This window comes from Cryptotermes secundus, unplaced genomic scaffold (assembly GCF_002891405.2).
Source record: "Cryptotermes secundus unplaced genomic scaffold, Csec_1.0 scaffold320, whole genome shotgun sequence".
In the NCBI taxonomy this organism is placed as follows: Eukaryota; Metazoa; Arthropoda; class Insecta; order Blattodea; family Kalotermitidae; genus Cryptotermes; species Cryptotermes secundus.
Window position 1 is genome coordinate 353,514 of NW_019731221.1, and position 9,311 is coordinate 362,824.

A 9,311-nucleotide genomic window follows, 5' to 3' on the forward strand; every position below is an offset into this window, starting at 1 on the left:
AAAGTTCTGCACCGTCACCTTGACCCACAGTCAGGATCTGAAACAAAATACTGTCACGTATAAGGGTTAGCGTGACTGATAATCATGGGTACTAAATTTGATTACAAAGACTTGTTCGGCGTCTCTGTTACAATTTCATTTGATTACAACAATTCGCACATTTAACTCCGTTTTACTAACGAATCTCTCACTGCATTTCTTCTGGTTCGTCTCCGACTCAGTTCGACTCACACATAACTCGTCTGCAAACTGCTCTGCTTTATGACTTTGTTCAACCTTATACAGAACAACGTGTATTACAGTTCCCCTGTTGTTCTGTGCGTCTGTCGCCAAGCAATAATGTTCACCTAAACCCGTTATCAAACAACCGCTTCGTTGCTAAGTCCTTACAATTCGCTACCTGGAAACGGTTCTGTTGTCATGGAAACTCAACAGTAGCTTGTCAATAACGTTTGGCTCGGCTCCACTATTCCGGCTTTCAGGCATCATGTTATAATATGTAAATATGTTTATAATTTGTTTTCATTTCAAATTTCACTTACCTAGCTCAAATAGTTTATTATTAGCTGGATAGATTGTATAATAAATTGGAGAAATAAAAAAAAAATAGTTTATTAGATGTCGAACTGAAAGCGAAAGAAAATGTTCATACGGTCGCCATGTTATCATTATACCAGCTATAAAATATTACGCCATGTAGTTTGGTAAGCATATGGCGTCACATCCCTAAAGACCACAATCTTCACCCTCATTTCCGTGAGAACTTCAGTTCCCTCATAAAAGGTTCACTCATCATCTTCCGTTAGGTTCGAACTAGGACTCTGAACAGAAAACCAGTACATTCACAGTGTAACGGTACAGAGTGCAACTCTTTATACAGCATATTGAAAAGATGATATATAGCCATTTGCATACTCTATGGGAGACATATAAACGACATTAAACATTTTTTTCTGCAGTCCGCAGTTCAAAGCTTGGTTAGGGCATTCATTGTAAGCTACTAGACCGGTTATCTGAACCCATACAGTTGTTAGATACAATAGCTTGATCCGGACCTTCATTGAAGCCTACACAAATGATTTAATGATATAAAAGTCCATGGTTCAATACCAGGCTTGTGTTGGAAGCTTGAATCCGGTCCCCTGTAAACTCTTAAGTTATTTTTTTCTGATATTCTAGCTGAATCATTGCGTTGCTTAGAATAAAAGTACAGAGCAGAACAGATTCAAAATTTAAACATCATCATCCCAGTCTTTCTGCGTTGCAAGACGTGTCTGACGACTTCAGACTTTCCTTAAGATATAAGGGGACAAAAACGGAAGTTGCGAAGAGCCCGGTTATATCCAGCAGTTAAAAAGTATGTGACTTTAGTGCTCTGAGGGTGCAGATACGGTCCACTCGAGGGGAGAGACCAACATACCGTAATCCCTTGTTGTCGGTCGGCATTTCCTTTACATTACTCAAACTTTGGTTTAACTTTTGTTTACTTTTCCGATTATGGTCTTCTAGGTCGGGGCACCGTGTAATCTTGTAGGTGGATACAGTGTCCCAACCCAGGGGACTACAATCTGCACCCTACTTACTGTGAAGCCCTCAAAACTTACAGTTTTAGGCCTATTTGCTCTGCAAATATTGTAATGAATGATCCAGTATTTTTTAAATAACAATCACATTTCCTTGAATTGCTGTGCCTATTAAGATTATTATTCTCCGAATTGTGACGCCAAATAGATGTAAATTTTTACGGAAATTTTGGAGGAACTTGCTACTTCCGGAGGCAGCGCGATCGTCTTTCGAACTCAAAGGCATAAAATCCCACAAGACATTAATATGTGCCATAATCACAATGAGAACCTCAAATCTTATATACTGTCACATATATGAGTGACTGTAGGTGGGGTTGGGTTCGTAATTGAATTTATTTACAAATTAGTGATCATAAATGCTAACAACTACAGCGTTATCGTGAATTCACACACTCTGAAGTTCACTGTAGCACGTATTACGTCGTTTCAGTATGTTGTATTTGCACCAGTCGTTGCTTGGTAACGGCTTCCAACGACGGACATTCCCCTTACTCTGGGTTCCCGAACTATCTCCGTGCCTCAACTACAAGTTTCTGAAAACAAAAGCTCACAAGGATTGAACTGTAGTCTTTTACTAACTTACCAACCAACTCTTCACTTTCATGCCCTGAAGTGCACTAACTCTTATTAGCTCGGCACGGACTGCACAGAAAGCACCGTTCCCCTGTTGATGTTCATTGGTGCATGTTAGTAATCTGTTGCCTAACAGTGGGCGTTGTTTGTAGAGTCATTATTCAGCAAAGGGGCTAAATGCTGTAATATTTTGAATATGTTCAAGGAAACTCCCAACTCATACCTACAGACAAGTTGAAAACATTATAACAGCTTTAGCAACTAGGCTATGGGATGGCGATCGAAGAATCGGGGTTCGGTTTCCAACAAGGACAGGAGATTTGTCTCGTCTCCATCATTACCACCAAGCGTCAGATTACATCAGTAACGGCAGCTGTTTCCCTCATGGGTAAAATGGCAGGGCCTTGAAGGTAACCTCATACTTCCATCTAGCGCCGAGGTTAAAAACAGTGGAGCTATACCTTTACCCCCATAAGTCTTTATGGTGTATTGCTTAATTAATTAGACCCAGGGTAACTTTGCCTTTTATATATAGTACCAGACTCGAGATAGCTCAGTCGGTATAGCGACTGGCTACTGGCCGGACGACCGAGGGGTCAGAGATCTAGTCGCGGTAAAGTCAAGAATTTTCTCTCCTCCACGCCACCCAGAACGGCTCTGGGGTCCACCTAGCCTCCTATGCCATGGATACCGAGGGCCATTTCCCCGGGGGTAAAGCGGCTAGGGCGTGAAGCTGACCACTCACCTCTAATTAGTGTCAAGGTCAAGAAAATATGGATCTATACTTCCACTCCCTCATACGTCTTGATGGCTTGGTGCTTAATTAATAAAACAAAGGATAACGTTATTTTTTGCCTTTGGAAATTTTGCATCTTTGTTCGTTTTTGTGTGATTAAGTACTTTTAACCATTCGTGAAAAGGGTTCCTTTTATTTCGAAGATATTTCGTTCTGTATTCTCTATATCGTGCTTAATGCTGATCTTATGTCTACAAAATATAACCGGATGTCGGGGCACGGAATTTAACATTTTTCCTCTTGTGTCAGAGATATCGGCTTCCTGTCTCGATTGCAAAATCGGTCAGATCACATAGGTTTTGTGGTGGAAAAAGTCAAATTAGAACAGATTTTCTCCTAGTACACTGTACACTCTCTCCAACAAGTGCTCCATATTCGTAATCGTCCTATCATAGACGTTACATTGTATCGATAAGGAGAGCATCTCTAACAAAAAACAAACAAACAAACAACAACCTTACAGAAATTAAATGTCTATTACATTTTTAGAAACATCCTATTATAACTTAGTTAAATATATCCGCACAAATGCAGTCCACTTCAGTAAAATTTTTTAATATCCTATCGTCTATTACATTACATATTACAATATTTATTATACTGAAATTAGGTTTTAGACCGGAGGCAGTAGTACACAATAGGACACAACAGACAAGTAACACACATTACACTAAGTGACAACACGTTCAAACAAAACACAATACACAAAACACAACAATAAGGACATCCTACCACAATGAATACAAACCAAATACGATTAACAACTACAACAATTACACAGAAATACAAACAATTGCAACAAATACAACAACAAGGACATCCTACCACAATGAATACAAATAAGTCTTCAATTTTGTCTCCCACCTTAAGGCTGTCCAACAAAAAGGACAACCTTATATTTTCAGTACGATCTGCCCCTGATATTATAAACATAGTATGGGATATGGCGCTGGTTATAGTAGCGATAAGTCTATAGATTTGTATTCGTGTCGGAACATCTGCCGATACCCTGACTATTGACGGTTCCGGAGTTCAAGGTACCATATAATGTCAAAAAGATAGATTATTTTAGATGATAATTGTATACGGGCGCCGGTCACGGTAGCCGAGCGGTCTAAGGCATGCACTATCTTCGCTCGCTTGGAAACTGGGATCGTGGGTTCGAATCCCACTCAGGGCATGGATGTAAGTTTGTGTGTGTGCATTTCTTCTGTGTTTGTGTACAGGTAGAGGCTTTGCGACGAGCTGATCACCCGCCCAAGGAGTCCTACCGAATGTGTAAGATATAGAAAAACCGAAGTGAACGGAGAAGTTCATGGAGGTAGGCCTAGGCCCACTGGGGCTGTAGTGCCAAGGAAAAAAAATTGTATATGGGAATATTCCAGCATGTTGTAAGCAAATACAGGACATTAGAATTTTCCCTGTTCGTAATTAAACATCACGCTACGAACACGCATGGAAAAATGGAGCCATAGCTCCACATATTCTTAACCTCGGTAACAGAGAGCAGCGGTGCTGAATCAGTATAATGACTGACTATGGATTGGACGACCGGTGTTCAGATTTCGGCAAAGGCAAAGATTTTTATATTGCCACGGTTTCCATAGCAGCTGTGGGGCCCACCCAACTTTTAGGAACTCATTTCTCTGGAGATAATTCGGCCGGGGCGTGAAGCTGACCACCCACCTCCATCTAGTGTCGATGTTATGCTTGGAGCTGTAAGTCTACTCTTCCGTAAACTTTCATTAATTAAGTACAGGGATAACGTTACCTTTTTATCTTTACCTGTAACAGGCTAGGGGCCTTAATCTCTGATAGCTTAAGAATACATCCTAGAGGGGAGATACATGTGAAGAATGCTTCAAGTGACGTTACATTGCTGTTAAAATCACTCCAGAGAATAGAGGGCAAGAGGAGAACTGGTTCGTGGCATAAAAAGTGTGGATAAATGCGGGAACCGTTATGTGAGGGAGCCTATGCTCCACGTGGAACACAGTTACCAAGACGTGTGAGGGAGCGAAGGCCCTCCATCCTCACCCCACCCCCGGCACCTCCAATTACAGGGTGTAAGAATTTGTGGGAAGACATTCCCTTAGTGCCTTGTCAGAGGAAGAACTGTAGACCAGCCTGTAACAGCTGTACCGTGATTCTCACTGTAACTGTAGTTAGGTAGTGTCCAGAACTGGAGACTTCCGTACGTCTGTGAGCGTAACAATATATATAGCAATGTTTTGATAATTTTAACCCTTTTCAGATCTAAGTTACCGGCAAGAAAGGGCCACGCCATAGCTCAAGCGGTTAGTCGCTGGCTTCCTACCGTGACGGCCCGGGTTCGATCCCGGGTCTGGTCAAGTTGGATTTGTGATTGACAAAGTGGAGCTGGGGCAGGTTTTCTCCGAGTATTTCGGTCTCTCCTGCCAATCTTCATTCCACCAATTGCTCCACAATCACCCTCACCTATCATCTGGGGCTGGTACAATAGGCCAGAAGTGGCCGCAGTATAAGGAACTTAGTCCCACCCCACTAGCAATAAAGAAAATAATACCGGCAAGAAATCACTTTTTGTGAAGTAATGGTTATTTGAATATTGCAGGTATATAGATTTACGAATTTCGTCTCTTTTCCATTCTTTTTCTTCTAACATTTCTCGTATCCGTATCTTTATCGTCTTGCCTTTTCTTTTTCCCTTCTCTACGTCTATATCTAATTATCCTTCTTCTCTTTCTTCTTTTCGACCTCATACGACCTCGTACTCTTGTTGTTCTCCTATATATCCAGTATCTTGATCCAATTTTCTCCTTTCCTATTCTCATCTTTTATTTGGTCCTGTTCTTATTGTTCCTGGCCTGAAACCTTTACACTTGGCAGCAGCACAGCACAACAAATCATTCATTACTGTAAAGGTGTGTGTTTGTGTGTCCTTGTGAATATGCGTATGACATGTGGAAATATGTATGTGGCATGTGTAGACTTGCATGTGAAGATATGTGTTTACAGTATACTTGAAATATAGTATGAAGAAATATTTTTAAATATAACATTCTATCAATTGGTCATGAAACTTTTCTTTTTGAATAAGTACTGACTGAGTATTTTAGTGAAAGCTTTATGTACTCAACATCAGATTTCATGAACATTTTTCAGCAATTTTCCTGCTGATTTTGTGAGGACAAATAGATTGACAGTGAAGGTAGCTGTCACATTTTAAAACTGTAATTACTAAGACGCCAAAAATCGTGGAGAAACATCCACGCCCTGGGAGATACTTGAAGCCATGACGGTAAGACTAAATACATGTGAATACAAAAGAGAGCTGACATGTTTGCAGTAGAGCTAATGCGGGCGTCCTCTTATTGGTCGTTTTTATTTCTGGTTCAGTGATCCTATATCTCGGAGCTCGAACCACCCTCTGCTAAGCTTGCTGCTAAATCATCGGCAAAGATTTGCACATTATGTCGTCATATGATGAAAAGATATGACCCCGTGTAAATTTTACAGAGAGCCCCAAGTTCCGTGGATATGCAAGAAACTATGTTTAGACATGTTACGTATTTCCTTCTTATGTTCTTCTTGTTTCGTAAGGAAAGATGAGACTGAATCTAAAGGTTTTTGACGATGGTGTGTTTTTAGTTAACCCTACGTACTGAATTGTATTTTGTGTACGATCATCTACGGCCGCGCACTCTAAATCATGAACTGCCTCCGCTCACTCGAACACTGGGATCGTGGTTTGGAATCCCACTCAAAGGCGTGGATGTCTGTCTTCGTTTATTTTGTGTCTGTGTTGTCCTGAGTAGAGGTCTTGTCTTGTGATGGGCTGATCACTGGTCGAAGGAGTCCTACCGTCGGTGTAAAACGAATTACGAAACTGAAAAAGAGGCCAGGGTCCAACAAAGGGTTTTAGAGCTATTGATAAATGAATGGATTAATTAATATGATCATCAAAAGATACTACACAAACTATTCATTGTCACGTAAATATTAAATGGCTATATACAAGAAGTAATCCTGATAACGTACCACTGATATGACTACAATTAAGAATAAATATTGTATAATTTTCGTCTTCCCATTTTGTTTATAGAAATATAAAGTTACTGTAACTGGTTCTGATTCTGACGTCATCAGAAGAAAATAGAAACCTGTCATCTCCGGAGACAGAGACTGGTTCCATCTACTGGCCTAACTGAACAGTGTTCTAATTTCGTCTCATGACGGAAACAAAATCGTTTTCCGAACCGTTGCATTTCTGTAACCAAAATAAGATGAATGACAGTGTCCAGTACATGTCAGTTTGAAGGTAGAACTGTTTTATGTCCATTTCTGTTCGCCCGAGCGCGTGTCAGTCGCCTGAAGTAGCGTTTTAACGAATGGACGGATTTTCATGTAACGTGTTATGAACATCATGTCATTAGGGGTCATCACACCTTAATACTGTTTTAATGTACTGTCTACGATAATACTAACATGACAGCAATGCTAACAATTGATGTAGGGATGACAACAGCGCAATTAAATTTAGGAATCTGACTCTTACTGACTTTGACGAGAAGGTCTATATGGATTTTCCAGATGAATCTTCTCTACCAACGGAAAGTAAATATATGTCATTGGGATGAAATACTCATTTAACTTTTAACTGTAATACTAATGACTAATAGACAATTTAACGGAAGCACGCGAAATTTCTCATAGGGATCAAACGTAAGGTCACATATAAATGCTGGCCATAACATTATTTTCCTTTAGCCTCTTAGAATATTTGAACCGAAGACAGATCAAGTGACAGGAGGTTGGAAAAAACTGCATAATGAGGAACTCCATAACTCGTACTCTTCTCCAAGGATAATTAGAATGATCAAATCAAGGTAGATGAGGTAGGCATGGCATGTAGCACGAATGGAGGAGAAGAGGAATGCATATAGGATATTGGTGGGAAAGCCAGAAGGAAAGAGACCACTGGGAGGACCAAGGCGTAGTTGGGTGGACAGTATTAAGCTGGATCTGAGATAGGATGACATGGTATTGATTGGATTGATCTGGCTCAGGATAGGGAAAAGTGGAGGGCTCTTGTGGACACGGTAGTGAACTTTGGGGATCATAAAACGCTGGGAAATTCTTGAGTAGCTGCACAATTGGCAACTTCTGAAGAAGGGCTCAGCTGCATGAGTAAGTAAGTAAGTAATTAAGAAAGCCTCTGGTACTTAATACAAGACTGATTTGGGGGAATAAGTAACACTGAACAGTAATACTCAGCATTCAACAAGGCTTGCTTCAATAAGCTAACCCCGTACACGTGTTCCCGTGTTGTAAACTGCAAACATGACTACAGTGTGAGGTTCTGAAACCGTGTCTTGCGCTTGTAAAGTCGTTGTCAGTAGGCAAGATTACGTAGCGTCGAAAGATGAGTGAAGAAGAAATAAGAAGGGTTATGGATAGAAGAGATTTTGGCCTAACTCTAGGTATTCTGCCGGAATTTGCCTGAAGGCATCTATGAAAACCACGAACAGATCAAATACCAAGTTTTCATGGGCGGGTTTTATACACGGGACCTTCAAACTGGTCCTATCAAGCACTATAGATCCCCACTGGACCACGATGCTCAGTGACGTTCACTAAATTTTGGTAATATGTTGGACTTCTTCACGGAAATTATGCACAGGAAAAGCAAAATAATATCTTAAATATTATTAAATCTATTACGAAATTCTCTCCTCTTATGGTACAAAAACGTTCATGACCATATTCACAAAAGACCAACATTGGAACATAAAATGAAGCACTTGAAACCAGCCGTATCAGTTTTATTGTGTAGGGCATATTTAATCTTCTCCTACGTCCTCGTGTCCCCAGCAAAAGTGTCACCACTTTGTCGTGGTGGTGGAACTTGCATGGCTCTGTGACCTGGAGAGCTATGTCGGTGGTAGTTCAACTACCAGTAGGGTCACCCATGCCCGAAATGTCAAAGGGTAGAGTCCAGACTAAGAGAGATACTCGTTTCCTCCAGGTTGGGGGTGAGGCATGAGGCTGTTCATATCATTCTGTAAAAAGAATTTTGTTCAGAAACCTAACAACCAGCTTCGGACCACCATGCATGGGTCCATTCTTATGGCAGCACTCATTTGTTATGGAGACTGGTTGGTGAGGAGACCAAGGCTCACCCAGGGCTGTAGCGCCGAGTGGTAGGTATATCCTCGTGTTTCCAAAGTTACATTTTACCCACAGTTTTCGAGCCAAAATATGCATGAATTCCTTATTCCCTTCTTTGTATAGTTTTTTCCTCCCTTCCTATTGTTCTTGGTGGTATCATTGTTTGAGTATTTGGTAAAGAGTAAAAACTGTGGGCGTCTGACTGT